The sequence below is a fragment of the Marmota marmota genome, unplaced genomic scaffold, assembly GCF_001458135.2.
Source record: "Marmota marmota marmota unplaced genomic scaffold, marMar, whole genome shotgun sequence".
NCBI classification, from domain to species: Eukaryota; Metazoa; Chordata; class Mammalia; order Rodentia; family Sciuridae; genus Marmota; species Marmota marmota.
The window spans coordinates 1906561-1934188 of NW_026000252.1; the positions used below are offsets into that span (position 1 = coordinate 1906561).

The 27628-nt window shown below is 39.5% G+C and overlaps 1 long non-coding RNA gene and 1 other non-coding gene across 2 annotated transcripts; one reads left to right on the forward strand and one right to left on the reverse strand.

Annotated features, from left to right (window-relative positions):
- The first annotated feature begins 12185 nt into the window (after nt 1-12185).
- On the forward strand, nt 12186-16117 carry LOC125614224. Its single transcript, XR_007344827.1, has 2 exons — nt 12186-12380; nt 15818-16117. It is a non-coding gene; the product is annotated as an uncharacterized LOC125614224 (long non-coding RNA).
- Nucleotides 14541-14646, reverse strand: LOC125614234. The gene has a single exon (XR_007344839.1). It is a non-coding gene; the product is annotated as a U6 spliceosomal RNA (small nuclear RNA).
- Nucleotides 16118-27628: the final 11511 nt, after the last annotated feature.

The following is a 27628-nucleotide window of genomic DNA, read 5'->3' on the forward strand; positions in this document are numbered from 1 at the left end:
GCCACTCAGCACAAGGGTGCTCTGGCATAACTACTGCAGAGGGGCTGCAGGCTCGGGAGCGCTGATTGGCTTCCTAGCAGCCATCCTCTCTGACTGGCTCTGGGAGAAGTTCCCCAGCCTCACTCCTCCTTCCCGCCGCTCATTGGCCTACAGCCGGGAGAGCTTTTCCCTTTAGGATTTTTGCAACCTTTCCATCCTTTCTTGGAGTGGGTGGGGGTCCCTGCATTAGGTGCCACTCTGCTTCATCACAGGCCTTCTCCTAGCCAGATCCGGATCATTCTGGCCACCAGGGCCACACAACGTCTTCTTTCGAGCAAAATCCACCTCCTCATCCTGCTTTCTGAGAGGCTTCCCGCGAATCGTTTTCCCAACGCAGCTCTGGCGAAGTTCTCGAAGCCAACCCCTAAATAGTCACGTTCAGGAGCATCTGGGGACCTCTGGGATTTTCACAGCCTGCCTCTTCTTTTCACCTAAAAAGTCCGGAAGCCCTTGTGGCTTGCTAGGTTTCATTCAATAGAACCACACAAAATCAGAGAAAACACTTGATCCCAGGATGTTAAGAGAATCTATCTCCCGCAGGATAGTCTTTTTGGGTAACTATTCATGAAGCAAAGCATAACTGGTGACAGTGAAATAACCGAGGGCTTACAGCCAGCCTAATTTATTAGAAAATATCTCTCAGACGGGCTGGGGGGGGGGTATAGTTTAGTGGTACAGTGCATGCTTAGCATGCCCAAGGCCCTGAGTTCAATCCCCAGAACCAAAACAAACAAACAAAAATACCTCTCAGATTAGGAATGCATTTAGTTGTTACCTATGTGCTATTAAGTAGGAATCATTAAGGGTGGATTCCCTTTGTGACCCCCACATGCACGGAAACAATTTAGCACAGTGCCTGTGCTTAGTAGGAACTCAATAAGTATTTCTAAGATAAAATGACTTAACACCTCAGTGTGAATTCGTTTACCATATGATTGTGTTGTTTCTGACCTAGGTGAAAGTAAGTTTGGAGAAATAGAGAAAAAAAGAGCTGCAACAACAAGTATTGTCTAGCCTGTGCCAGGCCAGGAGAGAGGAGATTGTGTCCCAGGACTTGTAGGCTGAAAAAAGAGGCAAAGGAAGAGGAAGTTCACTAAAAAGTTCAGTCATTCATTTATTCATTTGTTCACTCAGTAACAAATATTTGAACTCCTACTATGTGCAAGATATTGTGGGATACAGACAACAAAGATACTAAGATTAGCCTATAGTATCTGATCTCAAAGAACTACAAATCTAATGTGGAATACAACCAAACAAAATGTTAAAATGTTACCATTGTGTGGTAAGTGCTAAGATAGAGTTCTAAGGGATGAGAGGGTGGATCAGAGAAAGAATCCCAGAAGAGATGATGCCCTAAACTCAGACTTAAAAGACCAGTAGGAATTGAGGTGAGAAAAGATGGGGGGGAAGGGTGCCCAGGCAAAGGAAGCAGTCTGAACAAAGAGGAGAGGCCTGGCATGGCCCATTTGGAGGATGGGAGGTGCGAGTAATGGTTTCAGGCTGAAGAGTTAAAAAGAATTAAGGTGGAAGAGGCAAGCAAGGGATAGATTATGCAGAGTCTGAAAGCCATGCAGAGGATCCTGAGGAAATAATTCACGAGGGGGTGGTGACATGATCATATTGTCTTATTAAAAGATCTCTTCAACAGTGGTTTGGAGAATGGTTTGGAGAAGGGACAAGGTTGGAAACAAGGAGACCAGTTGAAAGGCTGTGAAAAGAATCTGAATAAGAAATGATAAAGGCCTGAGGCAGAGGAGATTTGGAAGGGTAAAAATGTCTCAGAGATATTGAGGAGGTAGAAGTAAAAAAGAATGGTGACCTAGTGTGTGTGGGGGATGGGAGAGAAGGAGTCAAGGATGGAGGGCTCATTGCCTCTTTTTTCAACAAACATTTGAGGGCGGCCTATGTATCTGGCATTCTTCTCCTACTTCATAATTTTGCCTGGGGCTAGGCCTGCGCCTGCATTGAACATTTGACAAATGACATATCCACTTTAAAAGAAACACCAATTAAGAGTCATAATTTGGCTGGTGAGTTTGATATGTTCCACCTGTGGAGCCCTGTGACCAAAGGGCAGATTGGAAGGCAAGCATTGATTGAATTTCATGACCTCGCAGAGGAAGACATGACCTCCCATAAATTCATGATCTTCCAGAGCTCATGCAACTAACTACAAAGGCAACAGTTGTTTTCAACTACTGGGTATTGAGTACCTGGAAAAGGGGAACTGTGACTTCTTTTTAATATATGCTTTTACATCTAATACACTTTGTGTGAACTAGAGCAATGCTTTTCGAGTGCTCTGTGTGGAACAATGACATTTTGGGGTTTTATTGTAATGCATTTTTATTTTAATGGTGGATTAGAAAAAGCCTATGTAAACTAGTACATCCAAACCTTGATTTTGTTAGGACAAAGCTAAGTAGATAGTGCTGTGATAAATTTATTTCAATAAAAATGTGAGCTTGTTTATAGAAAATATTAAAAAGTATTGAGAAGATGAAGATACATGAAATGTGTGGGGTGGTATGTGAATGCCTAGGATTCATAGGCAAACTGGCCCTGAGGTTTTGGGAAGTATTTCTTTGTCCTGGTAGATTCTGCTCCCACTCTGAGCAGCTACTTCAGGGCTTTTAGCCAACCTAAGGTAAGAGTTAATAAAACTTGCTACACTTAAGGAGTGGTTCCATTTTTATAAGTGCCTTTCAAAGACTTCTAACCTTCCAGCCCCCAAGTGATGATTCTCACAGTGGGATTTTAGGCTTTGGAACAGGCATTTTAGGCTTTGGAACAGGCTTTTGGTCAGGAAAGCTTGTAGAAACACTGTGGGCAGCTGTCCCCTCTGCTTACCCAGTGACACATTTTTGTGTGTATAATGTGGTACTGGGAATTGAGCCCAGGAGCATTCTGCCTCTGAGCTACATTCTCAGACCACTTTTAAAAATATTTTTTAGTTGTACATGGACACAATACCTTCATTTTTATTTATTTATTTTTATGTGGTGCTGATGATCGAACCTAGTGCCTCACATGTGCCAGGCGAGTGCAATGCCACTGAGCCACAACCCCAGCCCCTCTCAGATCATTTTTTAAAATTTTATTTTGAGACAGATCTCACAAGTTGCCAAGGCTGGCCTTGAACTTGTGATCCTCCTGCTTCAGCCTTCCCAGTCACTAGAACTATAGGTGTGAGCCACAGCACCCCACTCAGTGACACAAAATTTTGCTGATGAAAATCTTTAACCAGGGGCTGTGAATGTAGCTCAGTGGCACAGCACTTGCCTAATATGTGGGAGGCCCTGGGTTTGATTCCAGACGCTAAAAAAAAAAAAAAGAAAAGAAAATTCTTAACTAAAAGAATAAAATCTGTTACATTATACACTATATGCTGTCCAGATGGGTGACTATGAGACTGGGTTTCCTAGCAGGGCACCGTGGTGTGTGCCAGCAGTTCCAACTCCATGAGATCCTGAGGTGGGAGTATTCCTTGAGCCCAGAAGTTCGAGGCCAGCCTGGGCAACATAGTGAGACCTCTTCTCAAAACCAAACAAGACTGTTTTTCATTTTCTATTTTACATAAGCAACTGTCTTACCTTTCGAGGCTCCCTTCCTCACATTAGGAATTGAGCCAATGACTCATTCCCTCTCTTCAGCAAGAAGAGACAAAGAGAAACAATCAGTCTGGAAAATACAAAAGGATGTGCTGATTGAGACACTGTTCACTTTGGACAATTCATGGTTCTGTGCTTTCAGGCCCAGTTGGAAGCATTTAGATAACACCGTTGGACGCCATTTTCCTCTTCGGACCCCAGGGGAAGGCTACCTAGCACAGCAGGCCCAGAAGAACTTTTCTTCACCTTTTGCTCCTAGTCTCCAGCTTGAAAGAATTCGAGAATTCCCAGCTGTAGCTTGCAGCTATTATCTTGCTGTAGCTGGGAGGAGAGTCTGGTTCCATGGCTCCAAAAGCAGCATAAATCAAGTTTTCTGGGAGAGGGTTAAGAAAGGGTGTTCAACAGCTGCCGCCATGGGAGGAGCTCATACACAGCCATGCACATGGCCACACACGCACACATTGTTTGTCTTGGGCCCAGTTCCCTTTGCCCACCCCCCAGGTGATGTTCTCCTCTTCCTGTCCCCCTCAGGTATACAGTATCTTCTGCCCTTAACCCTACTCTCAAAACGTGCTTTCAGAGAAGAAATTTTAAAACTCATCCACTCACAGTGTCTATGGTTGATAGGATATAATGGAGCTGCCCACCCAGGGGTATGAGTATTTTAACAGGGATCAAAGCTTTAAACCAAAGGAACAGAGCTCTAAAAACTGTGGAATTCCAGGCATCCGCCAGTGGAAAGGGAGTGTTTAAACTGAGGGTCAATGAGGCCTTTTTTGGTGCACCTGAAATCACATCATGTAGACAGTTGCTTATATGTTAGGCTGGTGCTGCTCACAGTCAACACCTCCCGAGCCACACCTCTGTGCTCAATGGCACACAGCCACTTTGTCTCCTCTTCTCTTGCAGTGTATGACTCCTTTGTGGGGCAGAGGGGAGGGGAGGCGCCAGGCACACTGATCCCAATTCTCCCAAATGTATAAGCTATGATCAGAGAATGAATTATGGTCCTTTGGGAAAGAGTGTTCATTCATTCATCCCAGCCAGCAGGCCAGTGCAATGTAAATGGTAACTTTGTAAGTTGAAAGACTTAAAGCCATTTTGAAAATTGCATAATAATCCCAGGCAGAATTTGGCTCAGTGTGTATGGAAAATTACTAGATGCCGCTGAGATGCTTGCATTGTGAGTTGTAGATGGCTAGCCTGTCTTCAGATCAGGGACTATGCTTTGCCCTTACTAAATCCACAAAATATAGAGGCTCTTATAGGTCAGAGTCCAAGACTTGTAAAAAAAAACTGTTGAGATGTTTATTTGTGGTATCATGTTAATTACTGCAAATAAAAATTATTCTCTTCAGTCTTTGTTTGTACAAAGGATATTAAAAAATAGGAATTTTTTTGTATGCCTAGTCTATTGATTTAGTTTTGATTGGGCAGATATACTGTATGTACATGTAACATTTTGTGTCTTCTGCATAGGATATTTGGTTGTCTATAAAAATTCAAGTGGTTTGTAGTTTGGTGATTTAGAATAGTAGTTTTAAATTCAAACACTTGGAATGCCCAAGGCATGACTTTCTTTGCCATATGGCAAATCACACACACTTTGTTTTGCTTTCAAGTGTTGTGGACCAAAAAAAACACAGATAACATATTTATTTTGATGTATAGTGTATAGAACCTCTAAGTAATTTCAACAAGTTTTTCTAGGTCTTTAGGCCCTGGAGCCTGACTCTCAATAAGCCAACAGTATTTAAAAGTTGACTTCTTAACAAGTTCACTTGCATCAAGGTCCTTTCCTATTCCTAGCAACATAAAGGAAGAAATCAACAACCACCACTACAGATAGCAACTCATCTCACCCCCCATGCACCATACATAATCCCAAGTTGTGAAGAATTTCAAAAGTAGCACATTATAAGAAAAGGCTATCCCAAGCACCACCCCAACTCTAGTTATCATAAAGGCTATATGTTAGGAACTTTGTTCTAGAAAGGCAGTATGGTTGGGAGCTGCAGCCAAAGGTGGGCAAGAGCAGTACCATACCCTCCCAACCAGGCTCAGGCTCTACTTGCTATACCAACACTTGCCACATTGTGCAGCAAACACATGTTTATATTTTTTGTCTCCACTATAACTTTAGACCTTTAGCAGGGATTCATACAATTATTCTCTGTATTTCCTATAACACACCTCTCCCCAAAATGTAGTCCGTGTAATTGTACTGGTGTATGCACTGTTTGCTACCAGTCTGTGACAAGTTTAAGTAAAAATATTGAGAGTAAGTAGTGAGAAACTTTTATAGCAAGTTGATATTGTTGTCACTTGTAAACACATGACAAGTTGGCCTGCCTGTGGAATCTAATAATTGTTTTAAATGGCTTTACATTTTGTATTTCTTTTTCAGTTTTCCTAGTAATTCATTTTTAATTATATTTTCCCAAACTATTTGTCCATATCTGGTAGAAAAAGAAAAAGAAAATAAACTGATCCTTCATCACAGAGAGTTTGAAAGCATTGCCCTGTTAGGTACACAGTATTTTGGCCCATGATAGCCATGTAGTAAATGCTTTCCAATGAAGCTCTGCGATGCTTTTCTTTACAAAACCAAATCCCCACATCCCTATTTGTGCAAAATTCCTTTTACACTCACAACACATAAAAACTTTCTGCTTATAGTATTTTTCTTGAAGATAAACTTCAAACAAAACATTTTTTTCCATAAAAAAATCACACAGGAATTCTTTTCTCCTTTGGCTCACTTTTATCCAAGAAATACTCAGAAGAAACGAAATATGGTTTCCATGAGATTCTGCCTCTCAGAAGATCTTGGTATAAATTATAAACAGAGGTTGAACTCCATAGCCTTCATATATTATTTTTATTTTTTTTAGTTGTAGATGTACACAATACCTTTATTTTATTTAGTTATTTTTATGTGGTGCTGAGGATTGAACCCAGTGCCTCACATGTACCAGGCAAGCACTCTACCACTGAGCCACAATCCCAGTCCCTTCATATATTATTTTATCAATTATTTCCCCCATAATTTATATCATGTTTTCTGTTACAACTGAAAGAGATGCTAGCCGTGTATCCAAATGTTCCCCTTAGAGCAAGATGATAAGATCCAGAGGGAAGTACTGCTTCCTTGGAATGCCTTCATCTCATTCATCCTCACTGCATGTCAGAAGCATAGCAAGTCTCCTTTGCCATAAATAAATGGCATGTCATTAGTCAGAAGATTTATGCTCTGTTGGACGTCTCCAGTCCTTCTCTAACTCCTGTTAAACTTATAGTTTAATGCCATATGGTTTGTTAGCAGCTTTTGGTCTGGTATTGTTTTGAAGTCATTTAATGGGGGAGTATTCCAACTTCCCAAATAGATTGGAATAATCAAAAGAGCAGAGGTTCAACAGTCAAATGAGTTGGTTTGTAGTTCTTGTTCTGCCACTCTGAGAATTATGGCCCTAGATCAGTATAACTTAACATTTCTGAACCACATCTTCCTCAACTGTAAATTGAGATGGTAGACCACATTCTCTCTTAGGTTCCTCCTACCTCAAGCATTTATGTTTCTATGCTTTTGAACTCTCTGAGAAGAATCTTATACTTCTGTATGTGGCATCTAGAACAGTGCCTAGAGCACAGTAGGCCCCAATACATATTGTTGAATGAAGGACAAACTACATCCCTCACAACACAAACCTCAGTCATGGCTCCATAGGAAATAAGAAATATTTCTGGATGGACTGGTATCTTGCTTAATCAAAGTGCTGCATAACAACATTAAAAATCTAAATTTTCTCCTAATGAGCAAGATAGTAATGCTTGTTGACAGCAATGTTGCAAGAGTAGGGCACATTCATTTATCATATTTTTTTCTTACCAGAAATCTAAATCAGTTATTTTTAAATTAACTCATTAAAATTTTTAAACAACTAAGGTTTTGATATTTACTCTTCAAGATTTTAAAGTACTAGAGGTAAGAAACTATGTTTATCTAAATCTGACTGTATGGAGATCTAACAGATTATTATGTTTGGATATAATGATAGTAAACTTTCAGGAGTGTTTATTATTAATTTTCCTTATTGAGAAACCTGTGTCAATCCTTTCTATGGAAATCTTTCTGAAATATAATGCACATTTCCTTGCTTTAGTAAGCACAGTATATGAAATCTAATTTAACTTATCCTTGATGCTTTGTTATATCATATTCAATTTTTGTATGATGTGAATTTACAGAAATAGTGAGACCTTGAACTGGATCTCTACTGGATCATCTGCACATCATGAAATTCTATTTCTTAAAAATATTAGCAACAAGTATTTTTTCACTTCTTCTTTAATGTATGGTGTAATGTATGGATTTGTTTTTCTGAATTATTCTACTCTTTACAAATCATAATTCTGTTAGCAAAGACTAAACTAGCCTTTCCAAGCTTGTTCCTTTAGTTTCAACTTCAACCTCCAGTGAATTTCAACTCACTCTCCAGTTGACTTGCTTTAACTTATGTTGCAACACAGTGATCACAAGAGTCAGCACAGTGTTGTGGAATGGGATTAAATTCCAGAAGCAGATAGTCCTGGGTCCAAATTCCAACTCTGTTACTTACTAGCTGGGTGACCTTGGGCAAATGGCCTTATCTGCTGAGCCTTCACTTACAAAACAAGGATTAAAAATTTAACCTTGTAAAGATAGCAAGTATTAGCAAGTTTGCAGAGGAATTGGAAAATTGCACACTGTTTGTGGAAAAATATAATGGTATGACAGCTATGAAAAACAGTGTGGAGGTTCTTCAATTAAAAGCAAAACTACTAGCCCACATCTGGGTATTTTTCCAGAAAAATTGAAAGGAAGATCTCAAAGAGATTATAAGCATTCCCATTTTGTGAAAACAAGCTACATGACCATGGACAGAAGAATGGATAAAGAAAATGTGAAATACATATATATGTAATATATGTAAAAAGAAGAAGGAAATCCTGATACTTTTGACAATCTGGGTGAGCCTTGAGGGCATTATTCTAAGTGAAATAAGTCAGACACAAAAGGATATATATTGCATGATTCCACTAGCATGAGACATCTAAAATGGTCAAGTATAGAAGTGTAGCATAGAATGGTGGTTGCCAAGAGCTGGGGAAACCGGGAAATGAGGCATACAGTTTCAGTCAAGCATGATGACTGAAGATCTAGAGATCTTCTATACAACATTGTATTTTCATGGTCAACAATAATGGGTTGCACACTTAGAATTTTGTTAAGAGAGTAGATCTCATGTAAAGTGCTATTGCTGCAATTAGAAAAATTTGACCTTGGTCAATGAATGGATAGATACATAGATATATATAATAACACAAGTATAACACAACACTAATTATAGAATATAGGTAGTAGGTATACTAGTGTCCACTATAAAATTCCTTTAGCTTCTTTGTATTCCATAGAAATTATAACCTTGAAAGTTCTTTGAGAAGACCAGACATAATATAAGTGTACATTGTACATTGTAGGACTCACATTATCATGCTACCCTTAAGGTGCTCATGTGCACTCTCTCTCGCTCTCTCGCTCTCCCTCCCTCTTTTCTTTTCTTTCTCTCTATGAGGATTGAACTTGGAGGTGTTCTGCCACTGAGCTACATCCCCAACTCTATTTATTTTTTGTTTTGAGATGGGGTCTTGCCAAGTTTCTGGAGCTGGCCTTGAACTGGCCATCCTCCTGCTTCAGCCTGCCAAGTAGCTGGGATTATAGGTGTGTGTCACAATTCCCAGTTCCTAAAGGCTATTTCTTTCAAGGCCATCAAAGCCAGTTTTGGTTTTGTTTATTTTAGCAAACATTACTTTATTCAATTTTTTATTATTATTAATTTATTACACATAATTATTGAACTATCACTATTTTCTAAGTACTGGTGATAAAGTGAGGAGGGCAAAATTCTTATCCTCATGGTCCTTAGCCACATTTGATTTTAACATTTAAAAAAATTAAGCATGACTGAGATACTGCATTTCTGGTTGAAAGCTCATTGTCGGGTTTGCCACAATGCCTGCCTTGGGGAGTCCAGATTATCAAGGGTTTGCAGATTGGTACATTTTAAGGGGCCATACACTCTCAGAGGATCTCCTTTAACTTCACAGTCTTGGCTCCAGCTCAATCTTACTACATTTTCTCCTTAAAACATGCCCATGTGGAGGGTATGAGGGCTAAACAGTGTTTGACCATGGCCTGTGTCCAGCAGGAGACCTGCCACAGGCCCAGGAATTCTTAGACACCAATTTACCTTTCTATTTTCCAGGGCTTAACCTCTGCCGCTTGGCCTCCCCAATTACAATTACATTTCCAGACCTTATTTTTGGCCTTACCCTCAATTCCCAGCCTTAGTAATGGCTCGTATTTCCTGGATGTAACTACAGGAGCTCAAATTCACTTCTAAAAAAAAGTTTTTAAACTCAAGCTTGCAGCCGGATCTACCCTAGTTTTAAACTTCACAATCATACTCACATATACTCATACATTTTCTAATTGACTGCTTTATGGAAATATCACACCATATTTACTTTCATTTTCTATGTTCAATGCTAGGCAATGAAGTGATTCTTCTTTAGGGGAAAAATACCAATGATTTCTTGACAACTGGATACAATGGCAATCTCTCAGCTAATAGTATACATGTAAAGAGAACACATTTATTCATTCCACACATGGAAGGGAAAGTTCATCTTCCTCTGGGTAACTGTTCCTATGGCCAAAAGGTCATTTGATCACATGCAAGCAACTAGACAAGATGATAATATAAAGCAGGATTTTGTATGCTTCCTAACCATCTGGGGCTTATCAAATATCCCTATACCATTCAAGGATAGGAAAAATGAGCCAATTAAAGAGAAAGATCAAAGAATAAAATATGGAATTGCATATTGTTCTTTTGTGTATTTTCACAGACACAGTTTAATTCTTGACCCTTAGATGAAAAAAAAAATCAGAGAATCTTTCTGTGAACAATATTCACACCTGAAGCAGTCATGATTCTGAAATCCAGAGAGATCTCTATTTCTCACCTTAATCTTGCTACAAACAGAACATATATTACTGATGTACTTTAACACATTCATAGTATCACTGATAATAAAAAAAATTTCAGTCTGCCAAGTTTTCTTTTCTTTAGAGCAATACAGTATTATTATTGATTCTCAAAATGGAGACAGTATATTCATTCATAGTGTTTTTTTTTCCTTAGAATTTACTCTTTTTGGGTATTTCAATCCAAAAACAAACAGGGATTAAAGTAATGATGACACATGGTGCAATTTGGGGACCTGACAAACAACCTTTTGATCTGAGAAGGAAGGGCCAAGTTTCCGGGATCCCTTAATAATCCCTGTTAAATTGTTATCCTTTTAAAATCTCTTACATTTGTTTAAGGCTTCAGATCTTCTCACAAAGGGCTTCATTTTTCTTTTCTTTTTTTTTCTTTGCTTTTAAATTTTGAGACAGGGTCTCACTACGTTGCTGAGTCTGCCTTGAACTTATGATCCTCCTGCTTCAGCCTCCCAAGTTGCTGGAATTACAGGTGTGTGCCATGGCGCCTAGCTTCACAAAGAGCTTCCTTCTACTTTTTTCAAATTGCTCTTTCCAAAGAGCATCATGAGATAGGCTGGGAAAGCAAGTATTATTATTACTTCATATTATTGATTAAAAAGCCTCTAAAGTTCAGAGAGGTAAAGTGATGATCCCAAGGTCACATAGCAGGTCAGCAATGAAGACAGAACCATACCTCAAGCCTAAAAAAATATAATCCCCAAAAGCCATGTGGCAATGCTTTAAAACCTAAATGTCATAGACAAAAACTTTTGAATGTTATCCAGATGTCTTTGAAAGGCTCAGGGGAATCAATACTCACCTTAAAGAGCCAGGCATGAAAAATGACATGTTATGAAAAACATGCCAATTTGGAATTTACTAGATGAGAGAAAAAAGTTGGGGACAGTATAGACAGGACGAGGTTCAGAATATTCTTTTATGTTCTTCACTTCACTGATGGAAAAGTTTCAATGTGAGCAGTAGAAAGATTTTGTGTCATACAATTCACTGAGAATTTGTGGGAAAAATGTGGCAGACATTTTGGAAATCTCCCTTACAGCTCGATTTCAAATGTTTAGAGAACCTTTTCTTTCTTGTAAGTGAAAAACCTAAGCGTAAGTGGTTCAAGTTAAAGTCTCTCTGCTCAACTTTCATCCCATTCTCAATGAAGTAAATGAAGAAATCAAAATGATAAGTCCAAAAGAAGTAGCCTTTGAAAGCATCTAAAATGCCCTTCCTCAGACCAGTGGAATTTGACAGCTAATTATGGGGACTACAGATGATACAAAACTTGGAATTTCTCAAAGTGTAGCAGTAATGCCTGGGTAGAGTGAACTGGTTACATTCACTACAGGAAATTCTCAACTTCCCTCAGGAAAAGCAGTTCCGTGGGTCAGAGTCAGGCCTCATGCTTGGACTTAGGGATGCAGGTCTGACCGAAACCCTCTTCTTCCTGCCCTGCCTTTAACAGACTAAGAAGAACACTGAGCCCCTCAAAAGAGAGCTCCCCACGGGAAGGAAAATCAGCCTAAGAGGGAGCTAAACCAATGAAGCTGAGTTGCCAGAATCCCTCCACAGGCCACCCAAGCAGTGAAGAAATTCATGGAGAGAAAGAAAGAAAGAAAAGACCCACAGCCGTGAGCAGAGCCAGCTGGGAGGGATGTTATTACTTTATTTCTGTTTTCTTAAGTATGTGTGTGCGTGCATGCGTGTGTGTGTGTGTGTGTGTGTGTGTATGCGCGTGTGCAAGCGTGTGTGTGTGTGTGTGTGTGTGTGTGTGTTTTGAGGGGGAGAAAGGATTGATTGCAGAAAATGTCTGGATCCACAGCACTCAAGATGGAAACTTGTTGATATAATTTCTCCTAACTTTCCTACACCTTCCTTCCCTTCTACTCCATTTCCCCAGTGGCTATCAAGAGCTGTATATATCTGACCACAAAACATCCAGTCAGTTCAAGTCAAAAATGCAGCCAGCCATCTGGATTGACTCAAACTCTGTCTACACACCAATTGGCTTGGGGGTAAAAAAATGTAATTCAGTGGAACAACTGGTTATTTTTAAAACAACGAGTTGAATTCAGACAACCATCCAATTAGTTGATTTCAAAATGCCTGTTTGGCGACATGAAAAGGGTTATTTTCAAAGGGCCTTGTGTGTGCATAAACAACCTGAATGCTATTAAATTGACGAGCTATTTTAGAATCAAGTAGATAAGACCAAAGCGGCAGGACTCTGTTTATAAAGGGAAAAACCTGTTAGAGTAGCAGTCCATCAAGCACTCCAGAGGGTGACACCTTCTGTTGTAAGGATGAAGTCTTTCACTTGACAGGGGCATAACTATGTCCCTCTTTGTAGAGACAAGCACCTCTGTTCTTTCTTAGAGAAACCTCCCGTGTGACTTCTTCCTGGACATGCCAGTGCTTGTATTAGCCATCGCCACCTAACATTCCCAAATACACACAGGGACGTTAACTTGATGTTCACCTTTTATGGGTCTCAGTCTCAGGACACACAGCAAGGAAGCCAGTTTGACCCAATTCATAATCAGTTGGATTAGTCAAAATTGCACAGCTATATGTCCCTCAGCCTCTTTCTCCCACCCCCCAAAAATGTAAAGGCTATTTTCTTAGTTGCATTGGTAAGAAATTATTTAAGAAAAAAACGAAAGTGGGGGGACCTCTTCCTGAAGAGAATTTTATTTGCACACCCCATGCTTTGTCATAAAGGGCATTCAACCATGTTAATCATATAAGAAGTTTTAGAGAAGTTCTCTTTTTCACATTAGGCTTAAAACATCACCCCTGAGGTAGTGCTGATGGCTCCCTTAGAAAAGATTTCTTTGACATCTAAGACACAAAGGACTTGAGCAAATGCTCCATAGCTAAATTAGTGGTGCCTAAGTGCTGACTCTCCATCCCCAGTGACAAGCATTTACTAAGTACAACTTTTGTTTCTGCAAATGTCTTACTTGGGTGTGTCTTAATCCCAAATATTGTGGAGGTTTTGTTTTATTGTGCATGTGTGTGTATTTTTCAAACATTTATTTTATCAAAAAGGATTCCCACAATGGAAGCATTCATGGCCATGCTGTGGCTGAACCTTTAGGTTTAAGACTAGTTAAGCTGCCCCAGGTAGAAGTGTTTGCACAGCTATAGAAGTATAGAATCTCAGCCCCGGAGTTGGAAGGGGCCCCCTTAAGCCCGTCCTTGCCTTCAGGCATCCAAGCCCGAGAAATAGTCATTCTTTTCTTTAAGATCTCCAAGGACAGAAACTTCACATCTAGTTATTTGATTATAAAAGGTGTGAACTATAAAACATATTTATGAGGGAATAATATTATAATCCATATTTAAATCATTTCCTTTATTAAACATTTGCTTTCTCAGTTTTAAAAAGAAAATAATACAAAATTAAGTCCCTTGAAAATCCTTTCTGTAGAAGCATTTCTCCCCTCCCCCCCCTTTTTTTTTTTGAAGATTCACAAGGGGACATCTGTCTTAGGAAATTCTAGCATAAATTGTTTTTCTCCAAAAATGCACATTTGCTTTTATCTTATGGATGCTACGAATCCAGATATGTTTCCTCTTTTTTCTTTGGCTGTTGGAAAGCTCAGAGCCAAATTTGTGGCCCACTTCTTTTTAAAACTTTATTTTTTAAAAAAATGTGTGTGGTGCTGGAGATGGAACCCAGAGCCTCATGCGTGTTAGGCTGGCATTCCACCCCACTAAGCTACATCCCCAGCCCCACACTTCTTTTTGTAAAATAATATACATTCATAGATTTGTTTGCACTTAGCAGAAATATGGATTGCCTCATGAATTCGTGTGTTATTGTTGCACAGGGGCCATTCAATCTTCTCTGTGTTGTTCCAATTTTATTATATGTGCTGTGTGTCGAAGCAAGCAATGGGGCCCATTTCTAATGGATGCATATGACCTCACCCCAGCTTTGCCCGTTTTTCTTCTTCATTGCCCCTTCATCTCAGTTTCTTCCCTTTAATTGTACATTTTGGTTTGGTTGTTTCCTTTGGTGTTTGATAACAATATAGAGAACAAGAGCAGTTGGCTCCCTTTCTTAGCTTAACCTCTCTGAGTCTCAATTTCCTCATCTGTAAAGTGGAGATAACAACAGTAGTTCCCACCTCATGCAATTGTCCTGTTAAATGAGAAAAATATATATATAGTTTTAAGTTGACAGTAAACATTCAATATACTTTTGTTATTTATTTTTTAACTATGCTACCTTAAATCATTTTAGGAGCAAGAGGACCAAAAATAAATACAATTATTTATTACAAATTTAAAATTTCAATCTTTTACCCCACCCCCATCCTCTTCTTTCTTTTTCATTAATTGTCTTGCAAATCTAAACATTCAGTGCTGTTTCTGCACTCTGAAAAAATTCCTGCTACTACATCACAGGAGAAAACTTTCCAAGCTTGCTGGATCTTAAGAATCAGCAGAAGAACGTACTTAAAATACAGGTCCCTGGTATTAAATGCATAACATAATTTTTAAAAACTTGTTAAATTGACTTTTTTAGGACTTCCTTGTTGCCCAGGTTGATTTTAAATTCAAGGGGTCAAGTGGTCCTCTGGCCTTGGCCTCCGGAGTAGCTGGAACCACAGGCAAGTACCACCATGCCTGACTCTTAAAATTATCTCATAAATGAACAGTTCAAGATCAGATGTTTCTGGGACTGAAGTATTTTATGCCACATTGTCTACACATTTCCCTAAGATCTATATTACAGAAACATTTCCGTACTTGCTTCCTTCAAAGTTTGTGTCTAACATTTTGATTTTTGTACTTTTTTTTCCCTTTGGTGACTTTTACACTACTTAATTTTATTCTTTTACCTCCCTCCTGTTCTGTCACTTGTGTGAGTCTATCTTTTCGCAACAACCGATGAGATAGCAGATCCTTCCCCACCCCGCACCCCAGCATTCCTTTAAGTAAAGCATATTAGAACTAAAGCTGTCAGTCTGGTTGTGGTCATTTTCTATGACTGAAGATATATCAACATTAACAGAAAAACAGTTACTCAGTAACTGTTCCAATCCCTTTTTCACAGAGAAAAACATCTGCAGCCTTTTATTTTATTGGCCTGCTTGATGGCTCTACAACACTGTGGAGAAGGATCCCCGCCCACCACAAGGCTCTTCATCTTGCTGGGGAAGCCATAGAGACTTGAGAGACCAAAAAGTGCAAGAAAAGAAAGAAAGAAAAAGAGAAAATGTTTTATCCACCTTCCTCTATTTTGTATGGATAATTGCCAAATCCCCCATACTTAAACTTTGCCCCCCTTCCTTTACTTTGCCTCTCAGTTTTCCTTTGAATGAATGAAGAATAAATTGGCAACCTCTCCAAATTTTTTCAATAGTCTCCCTCTGTAACTGGTTGTACTGTTAATCACCTTGATAGAAGAAGGAAAGAAGGAAGGAAGGAAAGAAGGGAGGGAAGGAAGGAGGGAAGCAGGGAAAAGAGACAGAGACAGAGAGAATCCTGCCTACTAAAATCCCAAAATCTCTTCTACTTTAATTTTAGGCCTGTTCTGGCTATTTCCCCTTGTTTCACGTGTGTTGCTAGGATAGCACAGTATTTTCAAGAAAAATTATCTGCCAAAAGATCTTACCACTGAGTCATCACCATCCTCATCTTTCTAAAAACATGAGCAAGTCTCAGCAACACTTCATTCACATTAGTAAACATTACCTAGGAAAAGAAAGAACAGTTTCATGAACATGACATCATCATGAAAAATAAATGTATGTTGAGTACCTACTGAGTGCATGGAACCACATTAGCCCTGGAGACATAAAGAAGCACCTGCTTTTAGGCACACACGTACACACATGTACTCTCATGTGTTAAATCCAGAGAAGTGGCTGCAGACTAGAAGGATTATTGGAATTCCTAGGAGGGAGCAATTCTGCTCCAAGGGCCCGGGTGGTCACAAAAGGTAAGACTCAGAGCACTGAAGAAAGGGTAGAGAGCTTGAGGGAATTAATGTGAACAAAGACCAGGAAATGGGAATGAAAATAGTTTTTTTTGGGGGGGAAACAATTAGTAGACCATTTGATGGGAACAGACAGTTTGTGTAGACTGGAAAACGAGTGGGAGATAATAATGGAGTGGTAGACCTTAGTCTGCTTATAGAGGGCCTTGAATGCTAGGCTAATTAGTGTAGCCTTATCCTAGAAGCAATAAGGAGTGCCACCCTCACAGATAAAAGAAAGCAGGAAATCTCTGGGGCTTCTGGGTACCTTCAAGGAAAAGAAGCAAAGACATTGATTATAAGAACTACAAGAACTTCAGTGAAATGTTTGTTCTCCATATTTATGCCTTTGTTATCTCTTTATGGTATCAAAGTTGTGGGGGGGGATGGCAAGAGATTAGCTGGAGAGATTACTTCCTACCATATAGGCTAGTTTAAAGGTGAAAAGGACCCTAAGAAATGGAATGGAAGTCATGTTTTTAAAGTAGAAAGACAGGGAAAAAAATCTCACAGAAGGAAAGGAAATGTAGCATATTGGAAGCCAGCATGGGACTGAAAAATACCTTTGAGGGCTTAACTAGAGGGAAACCTAGATAGTTTCCTGCCAGCCCCCTAAGCTGACAAATTTCCCCAATAGCATAGCTCATGCTAATTTTAAAAGGGGGGCTTAAATGGGCATTGTTAAATGATTGCACCATTTTGTGAACCCCAGAGAATCCTGACAATGTTCTGTAAATACCACTGAGTTGAATTAAGTGGGATTGACTACATACCAGTAATATTTACATTAGCTTCTGGAGTCCCCTAATTTGAAGGTGCTGCCTGGGCAATAGTGGCTCTCCACCTACTCACTCAGGTTTCAGACAAAAGTGAAAATATTTTCTTTTCAGGCAAGATTTGAATGTGGACTGTTAAGATAAGCAGTTGATTTGGATATTCAGACACTACTTTCTACCTTTCTCCTGATTAAAAAGAAAAAAAAACATGACTTTCAGTATTAGTGAATGGACAATTTCCATCCAAGATCCCTTGGGGTTTCTGCCTCCACAGATCTCTTCTAGCTGAACTGCTCTCTCTCAGTCCAAAATTCATCCCATTCCCCTTTGCAAGTAAAGGGGCCACCAATGTTTAGCCAATGGTGCAAAAAGTGATTGGGAAATACCCTTTTGCCCCTTTTCATCAACTCTCCCCTTTGGCCAAGCAGACAGAAAGTATTGCTTTCTGAACTGATTTTCTTTACCATTTTCATAATCATTTTGTACCTGATATACATTAGGTACTCAATAAGAATTTGCTGAACAAAGGAATGAATGAGCTATCCTATATTCTGGGCATTCCAGAATAAGGAAGAGAAATAGACCAAAGTTCCCACCCCAACAGTGAAACAAAAGAAGTACCTATAAAGTCCCAGCTCCTATCAGACATAGCACTAAGCACATGGGAGATATGCTATAGATTCTAATATGATAATGCATCTAGTTTATATTTCTCATTCTCAGTCTCATTGGAAAAATATTATTATCCTTAAATTAGTAAAAACAGAATTAACATGATCCAGAGATTTCACTCCATGGTATACACTCAGGAGAATTGGAAGAATAAACTTAAGCAGATATTTATACCCCAATGTTCATAGCAGCATTATTCACAATAGTGAAGAGGTATAAGCAACCTAAATGTCCTTCAGCAGATGAATAGGTAAACAAAATATGACATATACATACAACAGAATATTATTCAGCCTTTAAAAGGAAGGAAATTCTAAATATGCTATAGCATGGATGAATCTGGAAGTCATTATGGTAAGTGAAATAAGCTATCACAAAAAAGACAAATTCCATATGATTCCATTTATATGAGGTACCCATAAGTCATTAAATTCATAAAGAAAGAAAGTAAAATGGGGTTTACCAGAGACTGAGAGAAGGAAGGAATGGGGAGTTACTGTATAATAGGTAGAAAGGTTCATTTTTTGCAAGATGAAAAGTTTTGGAAATTGGTTGCACAATAATGTAAATGTATTTAACACTACTGAGCTTTATACTTAAAGTGTTATAGTGGTAAATTTTATGCTGCATTTTGCCATAATTTAAAAAATATAAATCCTTATTAACTACTTTTTGTGAGAATTGTACAAAGATTAGCAAATACAAACACTTTACTGGAGTTTACATTGTAATACAGACCCTTCGTGATGTGGCCAGGCATGTCAAGGCCATAAAGACAAGAGAACATAAACATTCAGCCTAGATATGGAGAGGCAACTGAATATTTACATTACCTAACAGAGCAAAGGTGAGTGCATTTTCGGGTGGAGGGAGGGCAGGCTGTCCACCAGTGTGATTTGACTGGGTACTGCTCAGGATCCATTTCTCAAAAATGCACACATTTCAAAACTTTAGTTCTTTCTTTAGAATCTTAAGAATTAACCCACTTGAATCAAAGTGTGAAATATGATATATCAAGAACTATGTAATGTTTTGAACAACCAACAATAAAAATTAAAAAAAAAAAGAATTGAGATCCTCCACACAATATTAGGAATAGACGAATTTCTCAGGAAGGGACAAGGTTGCTTTCTAGCTAACAGTTTGCTTTTCATTTCTTGTTATAGAATTCCAAGGTAAGGGAGAAAGCAGTGGGAGAGGAAAGAGATGGGTGGGCAACCAAGATCAACCTCCTGCTTGCACACCTAAATGGAGGAGCCTGGGGAGGCAAAGGATATTGAGAGCCTTACAGCAGCTGTCTACCCATCAAGTAAGGGAGAGGAAAGGAAAACCATTTCTTGTGCTGACCATCCTTCAGAGACAATGACCTGCATTCTTGCTGCCTGAAGTACTCTAGCATCTGCTATTCTTATTCTCATCTAATTCTCTCTGGAATGGGAATATATATATATATATATATATATNCTTTGTTTGTATGTGGTGCAGAGGATCGAACCCAGGCCGCACACATGCCAGGCGAGCGCACTACCGCTTGAGCCACATCCCCAGCCCCCATGCTATTCTTATTCTCGTCTAATAAGCAAGAAACACTAAGGCACTATCAGGTGGTAAGTAACATGCCTGAGTCTTGCTCTGTGGCAATTATGATGGAGTCTTGCAGGACCTTTTCCCTACATGACCCTGTAGTCTAGTTAAAGAGGTAACATCAGTATGAGAATAGATCATGGGAAGCTCTGTAGATAGATCAAAAGTTGACTTCGGTTTGATTTTTTCCTTCAAAGTGAAGGAAAGGCATGTATACAATGTACAGTAGTTTCTGTTGGTAATTTCCTGCAGGAGGCAGGGAGACCAGTTAGGCAGATAAAGCAGAGGGAGTGAAAGAAGAAAGGATGGGTAGATTTGGGAGAAGGCAAGGAAGCTGAATCACCAGAAGTAATGACTTGAATAGATAGGGAGTTATTCAGGAACAAGAAAGAGAAAGAAGTCAAAGATGACCCCCTTGGGCTAATGGTTTAGGTGGTTGGTAGGATGTTGTCCAGCAGAGGCTACAGGGAGAACAGTGGGGAACATTGGTCAAAGAGTCCAGACTTTCAGATATAAGATGAATACTTTCCGGTTATCTAACATAATGCTTTGGTTATCTGAGCTTATTTCTCTGCTTTCATGTCTTTGATCTCCAGTAAACTTTAAGTACCTTGAGGACAGGGTGGTATTTGTTTTTGTGTCTCTATAAACCTACTTCAGAACCTGGTACATGGTAGGAGCTCAATAATGCTTTTTCAACGGATGATATCCCATAATTCCCTGTGGTGAAAAGTGCAACAGCTAAAGAAATGTTCCTGTTCGAGTTATGTCAAGCCAATTTAGGGCCCTGCAGAAGAAAGAGAACTGTAAATTCCCAGCTCCTAAATCAAAGGTTGAAAGCTCGCTCCTCCCTAGCCATATCCTTGATATGGCTCCTGATTAATAATCTGTTACATCCTCAAAAGGGGTCATTTCAAGGTAACCCAGTGGAGCTCCCATGACCTATTGACCTTGTTATATCACCAAAAAGGAGCTTACTTTGGGTCAAAGGATGACAGAATACTTTGCTGTGACTCACATATTACCCAGAAACCTTTGGTTTCCTGGAATTCATAATAAAAATTCCAAATCCCCAGCAATAACTTTCAAACCTCACGATTCTTGCTAACACAGCAGAGTAACACTTGGATTCTGTGCCAGGCCTCCTGACCTTTTGTTAATTGCAAAATAAACAGATCTCCAATTTAGAGGGGCCTTCTCCTTTTATGGGCTCCCTGCAGTGTAGGCACTGCTTGAATGGTATTTATTTCTGCCATATTTGCTTTCCAACACTTGTTCAGAGCAGGAGGCAGGTGTCTGGGCCTGGAAGGAACAGGGACTAGAACAAGAGGAGAAAAGCAGGTGCCCTAAGAGCCTGAACAAAGTGCCCAACTTATTCTTCAGAAGAGGTTGAGGTCCTGGGAGGACGTGTGCAAATGAAATTGTATTTGAAAACCCTTTGACAAGCATTTCTGAATCCCTACTCATATGCCTTGGCCTTCTCCACAGGGGTCATCACACAGTGGGGAAAACAGGCACGTAAAAACGTGATAATAAGCATTGTGATAGTAGTATGAGCCAAGGGCTGGGGAAGCTCAGAGAATGGATAACTGTTCTCCTTTGGCCAATGGTAGGTACTGACATAGGAATAAGTAAGAGAAAGCCTGGGTATCATCTGGAAGATGTTGCCATGTCTCTACAACTTTGCAGGTTTAGAAACAATTTTATGCATTTCTCTAGGGCTAATCAGATTCCAAGTGATTGGCCCATGATGGATCAGAAATGACAATATAATATAAATGATAAATTAAATTGATTTACTCAGTAATTACAATTTACCAAGAAATGGTCTAAATAATTTACATATCTCATTTAACACCATAACAGCATGGAAAGTACTAGCACCACCTTCGTGGTTTGTTTTTTTTTTTTTTCAATACAAGGGATTGAACCCGGGGTGTTCTACCACTGAGCTACACCCCAAGCATTTTTTTATTTTGAGACAGAGTCTCATAATTTTCCCAAACTGTCTTTGAACTTTTGATCCTCCTGCCTCAGCCTGTGCCAAATTGCTGGAATTACAGGCATATGCCACTATGCCTGACAACATCTTCGTTTTTAAAGTAAGTAAACAAAGGCTTTGAAAGGTTATAACTTGTCCAAGTTGGTCAAGTCAGGAATTTCATAACAGTATGTCTGATTCTAATGACCATATTCTTGATTTTTGGGGGGAGGATGCAATGCAGGGGATCAAATCTTCCACTGAGCTACATTCCCAGTCCTCTAATGCCCATGTTCTCAAAAGCTACACACATAACCAGTCATTTAATATTAAAAAATAAAGCCTTGGCTGCTTTGTTTATTGCACTACCTCAAGAAGGAATATGATGGAAACTGAGTTAGGTCCTGAAGATTGGTGAGTGCCAAAATCAGAAAAAATAACTCAAAAAAATCTCATATGGATGAATATTTAAGAATCCTGAAACTATGCTCGCTTAGACAGATTCTTTCAGTTCTGCTCAATAGATCCCAAACCTTTGTTTGACCAGTCAGGACACTCCCTCCCCCATAGAATCCCAATGATTAAACCAAACTCTACATTGCTACTTTTTTCTAACCTTAAATACCCATAGTTAGTCCCTGCCTTGAGCTCCAGTCAGTGACTAGGGTCTTAGATCCTCTTCTTACTCAATTTCTGCCAAACTTGATTGGATCCTGTTCTCCCCAAATCCTACCCCACTTCTTTAACCCTTCTCCACCTACCATATTAGTTTTCCTCAAACTCCTGATGATCCAAACTATACCTGAGTTACCTGTGTTCTTTGGATCACCCAACTATCTTACTCAAATTTCACTAATATATTAATTTAAATAATCTTTGCTCAGTGCCTATCTTGTGCCAAGCATTGTGCTAGGGGCTTGGGATATAGTGTAAGAATCATCTTGGTTCATCAGTCAACGTCTGGATGCACTTAAACTGAGTAATCTGCAGAGAATTTCATAAAGAGCTATTTATAAAACTGTGGATAGAGTGTAGAAACCACACAAGAGATAGGGTGCTACTTTGGAGATAGATAGTAACAGCAGGGATCCACTATGTGCCTGGGCTTAAAGGGTAAGGAGAGGGAACAGCATGGGAGCATGTCTTTATAAGGGCTGTAGGCCCTCAGTGGAAGGTGCTGCTGCTGCCCATACTTAACCCATCAAGAGAGAGACCAGAGAATAAATATTCCAACTTTATTCTCTTCCCACCCTCTAAACTCCACTTGGTGCCAAACACAACCAGAAGTCAGGAAGCAAGGGAGCTCATTAATAGAATCCATAGAGGTCAGCTTCCAGTGGCACAGAGCAAGGTGAAAAATGGATATGGATCTCCAGTAATGCTATGCAACAGAATTATTTCCTTCCTTGCCCTAATCTGATTCGTGATTTCTTCTACTTTCACCTCTTTAGCCCATATTACCAAAGACTCAGCTTGTTATCATTCCATGGGAGTTATCCCAATCTCTTTTTTGTTCTTTTTAGTTAAACATGACACTTGTCCATTTTGACATATTTTATACAAACATGAGTATTTCTTATTCTAATTAGGATCCCAGTCTTAACTGGCCTTCCCTCAAATCTCATAACTAGGCTGTGACATACCAGATCACAGACCTGACCTCCTAACTCTCAATGTAATGCATTTTCTTCTATGATACCTTATACTCTGTAAGGACAGTGAAGTGCTATGATGATGATGATGATGATGATGATGATGGTGATAATGATGATGATGATAGTGATAGCTGTTATTTTTTGAACTCTCATGATGCACCAGGAACTGTGATGAGTGTTTTACATATAACTCCTCACTCTGAGTGTAGCTTCCATAGGTGTCTAATACCCATGCAGGAAAAAAATTCTGATTACCAGTGGACAAGTGAAAATAAAGACCAACTTCTTACCTTTATGGATAGCAGAACGTTTTTATGTGTCCCATTTCCATTCTGCCTCTGTCCCCCTTGAATCGCTGTGTACCAGATGCAAAGAGGATGTAGTTAACACATTCTAATTATGAGCTCTAGGAAGAGAGCTGCTTTTATGGAATGCACTCCTGCTGCCACTTTGGCTTGTGTTGCACAGTCTGCTGAGTGGGCTAAATGCTCTCCAAATGCCCAAGGGGCACCCTCAAGATTTGTACATGCAAATGGAGGAGCTTAATTATGGATCCTGAAAATCAGAATGATTCTATTTATAGCCTTAAAGTCCTGAAAGACAAGGTAGGTGTTTAGGGAAAAATGCAATCTGCACCTAAGGGCCAAAGCAATTTCATCAATGATTGGATAGATGCACCTAGTAACACTCCAATCAGTGTTACAGAATCTGTAAAGAAACCCAACATCTCCATTTACCACAGCTTCCTCAGAAAGCTGATCATAAACCAGAGTAGGCACTCACACAGATGCAGAGTCATTTACCTTTGTTCACCAAATGCCTACCCAGAAGTAAGTAAACTTCATCAGGTGGGGATTTTTTTTTCTGCTCTAATAATCCACTCCACTGCTGTATCTTTAACACCAGGGACCTGGATCATAATAACTGCTCAGTAAACATTTGCTAAATGAGTGAATGAATGAAAATGAGGGTTTTCTCTGCTGCCCAAAGACCCTATATTAACTCCTAAGTTTATCTCAGCTAGAAATTTCCCTGGGCATTGGAAGGACAATATCTCTCCCATTTTCTACTATAACAGTATTTAATATTTTATCTTTCCCATATAGCACTTTTCCAACTGTGATCAAAATACGTCTTTTCCAGGCATTGGTTCAGTCTAAAGCTACTCACATAAGTTGCATAAATATGAGTAGACTACTTTTAAAACTGTAGAGATTTACCCCTTAGCATTTGGATACCTCATTCTAGTAGTCGAGTTTCAGAGAGTCGTAGGAAGGAAGAGATAATAGGCCCAAGCCACACATGACACACAGTTAATGTTAACTGTGTCTGTAAATGTTGACTCTGCACTAGTGAGCTTTTCATTATTCAACTGCTGCCCCAGCTCTGGAGATGTGGGGCAACTGACAAGATGCGTAATGAGCTTTCATTTTCTTTATACGAAGTCAATTAAAGAAGTCAGTGGCCTCCACCTACTTTGTGGCTTATTCAGATCAGTAACCTTCTTTCTTCCTCACAGATAGAGTCTTTCCTATAGCTGGAGAGTCAGGGACAGAAATAGAACAAGTTTAGCTGCATTGTATTGCTCAGGGGAAGGACATGCCTATTACACTAAGGATTTGCAAGCTGGTCAATTTACTGCAAGCAAGTCAAACCAGACAAGAGAGCATTCTAACTTTCTAATAGATTTTCTTTCCAGATCCTTAGCTGAGATCCCCAAGGTGATCTACTTAAACTAACTAGATTTCAGTCAAATATGTAGAAACTTGCCAGTCTTGTATGTCCTCTGGCACAGGGACCATATCTGTCTTTTTTTCTTTTTCTTTTTCTTTTTTTTTTTTTGTGTGTGTATGGTGCTGGGGATTGAAACCATATCTGTCTTAGTGCTGGGTTCTCAGTGTCTAGCTCAGTGTATGGAAAAGAGTGGGTAGCCAATAAAATATTGTTGAATAAATCCTTTCTAGATCAACTTTTAATCAATTGACTGGTTCAATGTCATAGTAAATATTTTATGTCCCTCCCTAAAGAAAGACTAAGTGTCGGAGTAATGGAAAGCCACAACTTCTACTGTCTTTTAGGTCTAAGCAGCTGTTTATGTGTCATATGGTTTATTCATTCATGTAATAATGTTTTTTGAAACACATACCATGTGCCAAATACAGAGAATACAATGGTGAATCACTGTGGTCCCCGTTGTCAAGGAGATCGGACTCTCCAGGGAACAGACAATAAAATAATTACAATGGTATCTATAAGTGCTATGAGAAAGGAGGCCCCGGGGGCCATGGAAACATAAAGGAGGGACATCTAATTTAGACAGAGAGGTCAGGGCAGGCTTCCCAGAAGAGGTGAGAATTAAATGGAGGTTTTGAAGGGCAAGTGGGAGTCAGCCAGATGGGAAAGGGGGAGAAAGGCATTTTGAGCATATCTTAGGCACAGACAGGTACAACTAATGTGGTGCTTCTGGGGAAGTCTAGATAGTTGGTAGAGTTACTGCTAACATTTTAGGAAGGATAATCACTTAAGGGAAGCTATCCTGGGCTATGGTACGATGTTTTGCAGCAGTATCCCTGAATTCTACTCACAAATGCCAATAGTATTTTACTTCCCAAAGGAGGCAACCAAAAAATGGCTCCATGCCTTCCTGGGTGGGGGGAACGCTGCCTCCAATTGAGAAACATTTAGAGTCAAAGGTACGTGTGAGTAAGTGATTGGAAATGAGGTTGGGAAGTCAGGCCAGGTCCGGGTCACAAATGTCATGTGTGCCATGATAAGAAGTTTGGACTTTATACTGAAGATCACAAAGAGCCCTTGAAGGATTTCAAGCAAGAAGATAACGTTCTTGCACGTGTGTTAGGAATGTCATTCTGGCATTAGTGTAAAGAAGTGTAAATTTGAAGAGTGTATGTAGCAAGACTGGAAAGAGGGTAATGAGGTAAAAGACTCTTGCAATCATCTAGAAGTTATTCAAGAAGTTGGGGGGGTGAGGAAAAATGTGTGACTTTCAAGTTTTTAGTTTCAATAATAGGATAAATTATGGAACCACAAAGACACAAGGATAATAGGAAGAAAATCAGACTTGGGAAGGATCAAAGAATTCATTACTAAAATGTTGAGTTTGAGTAACTATGGGACTCCCAAGTGCAAATGCCCAATAAGGAATTTGATTTACTGGTAGATGTTAAGTAGAGAGTTAGGGGACTTGAAACGATTGATGGTTCCTGAAAAGAAAGCTATAACCTGTCATACACTGAATATTTGCTACTAACCTGCCTCAAAACCTTCACTTGCCTTTATTCATTTAATAAGCACTTACTCAGTACCAGCTCTTAGGATAGGTGAAAAGGATACAAAGAAACACAAGAGAAAGTTCCTGCTTTCAAGGGTCTCACAATCCACAGAGGGAGACAGATAAGTTAATGTGCAATAGTAATGCATTTTGAAAAGTGCTATAATGGGTGGGTGCAGAGTGCTATGAAAGCAAAAGAGGCATCTAATAGAATGAGTGTAAGGGGGAAAGGCAGGGAAAGCTTACTGGTTCAAGGCAATATGAAGAATGGGGGAAATCTGTAGCAACCATGAGAATGTAGGCCTCCAACTGCAGCAGGGTGTCTCAACCTCAGCACTTTTGATATTTTGGACCAGATCATTCTTTGTTGTGGGAGGCTGTCCTGTGCATTGTAGGATGTTTAGCAGTATCCAGGCCCCTACTCATTACATATCAAGAACACATTCCCCCTACTTGTGACAACTAAAAATGTTTCCAGATGTTGCCAGAATCCAAGCTTCTACAGCTTGGGAGACAGAGTTGGTAGATGAAAACAATTTATTCAAAGCTGGCCCTCAGGAGGGTAGAGGAAACTTTTTTAAAAAAAATCTCAAGCCTCCATCTTTGGGGGGTTCAGCTTTGTGTGAACAGCTTTGTTAAGAGGAAAGGGGGTACCATGGGACAAAAGACAGGAAATATACATATGTAGATTTAGCTAGACTGTGCTAGCCAGAGAATGTTACAATTCCAATTTTTCAACACTTTCTGGTGCCTTCCCAAGGCTTTGGGGTCAATTCCTCAGTTTAATTGGGGGAGATTATGAATTGTAATTTCAAAGGGGCTCTGTTAGACTCTGGGGGCTCAAAATCAGCTGGTTGAGAATCACAGATCTAAAGGGAGCTTTGCGGATCAGGGACCCCAGATGCTATGTTCTGAAATTCATCACTGTGT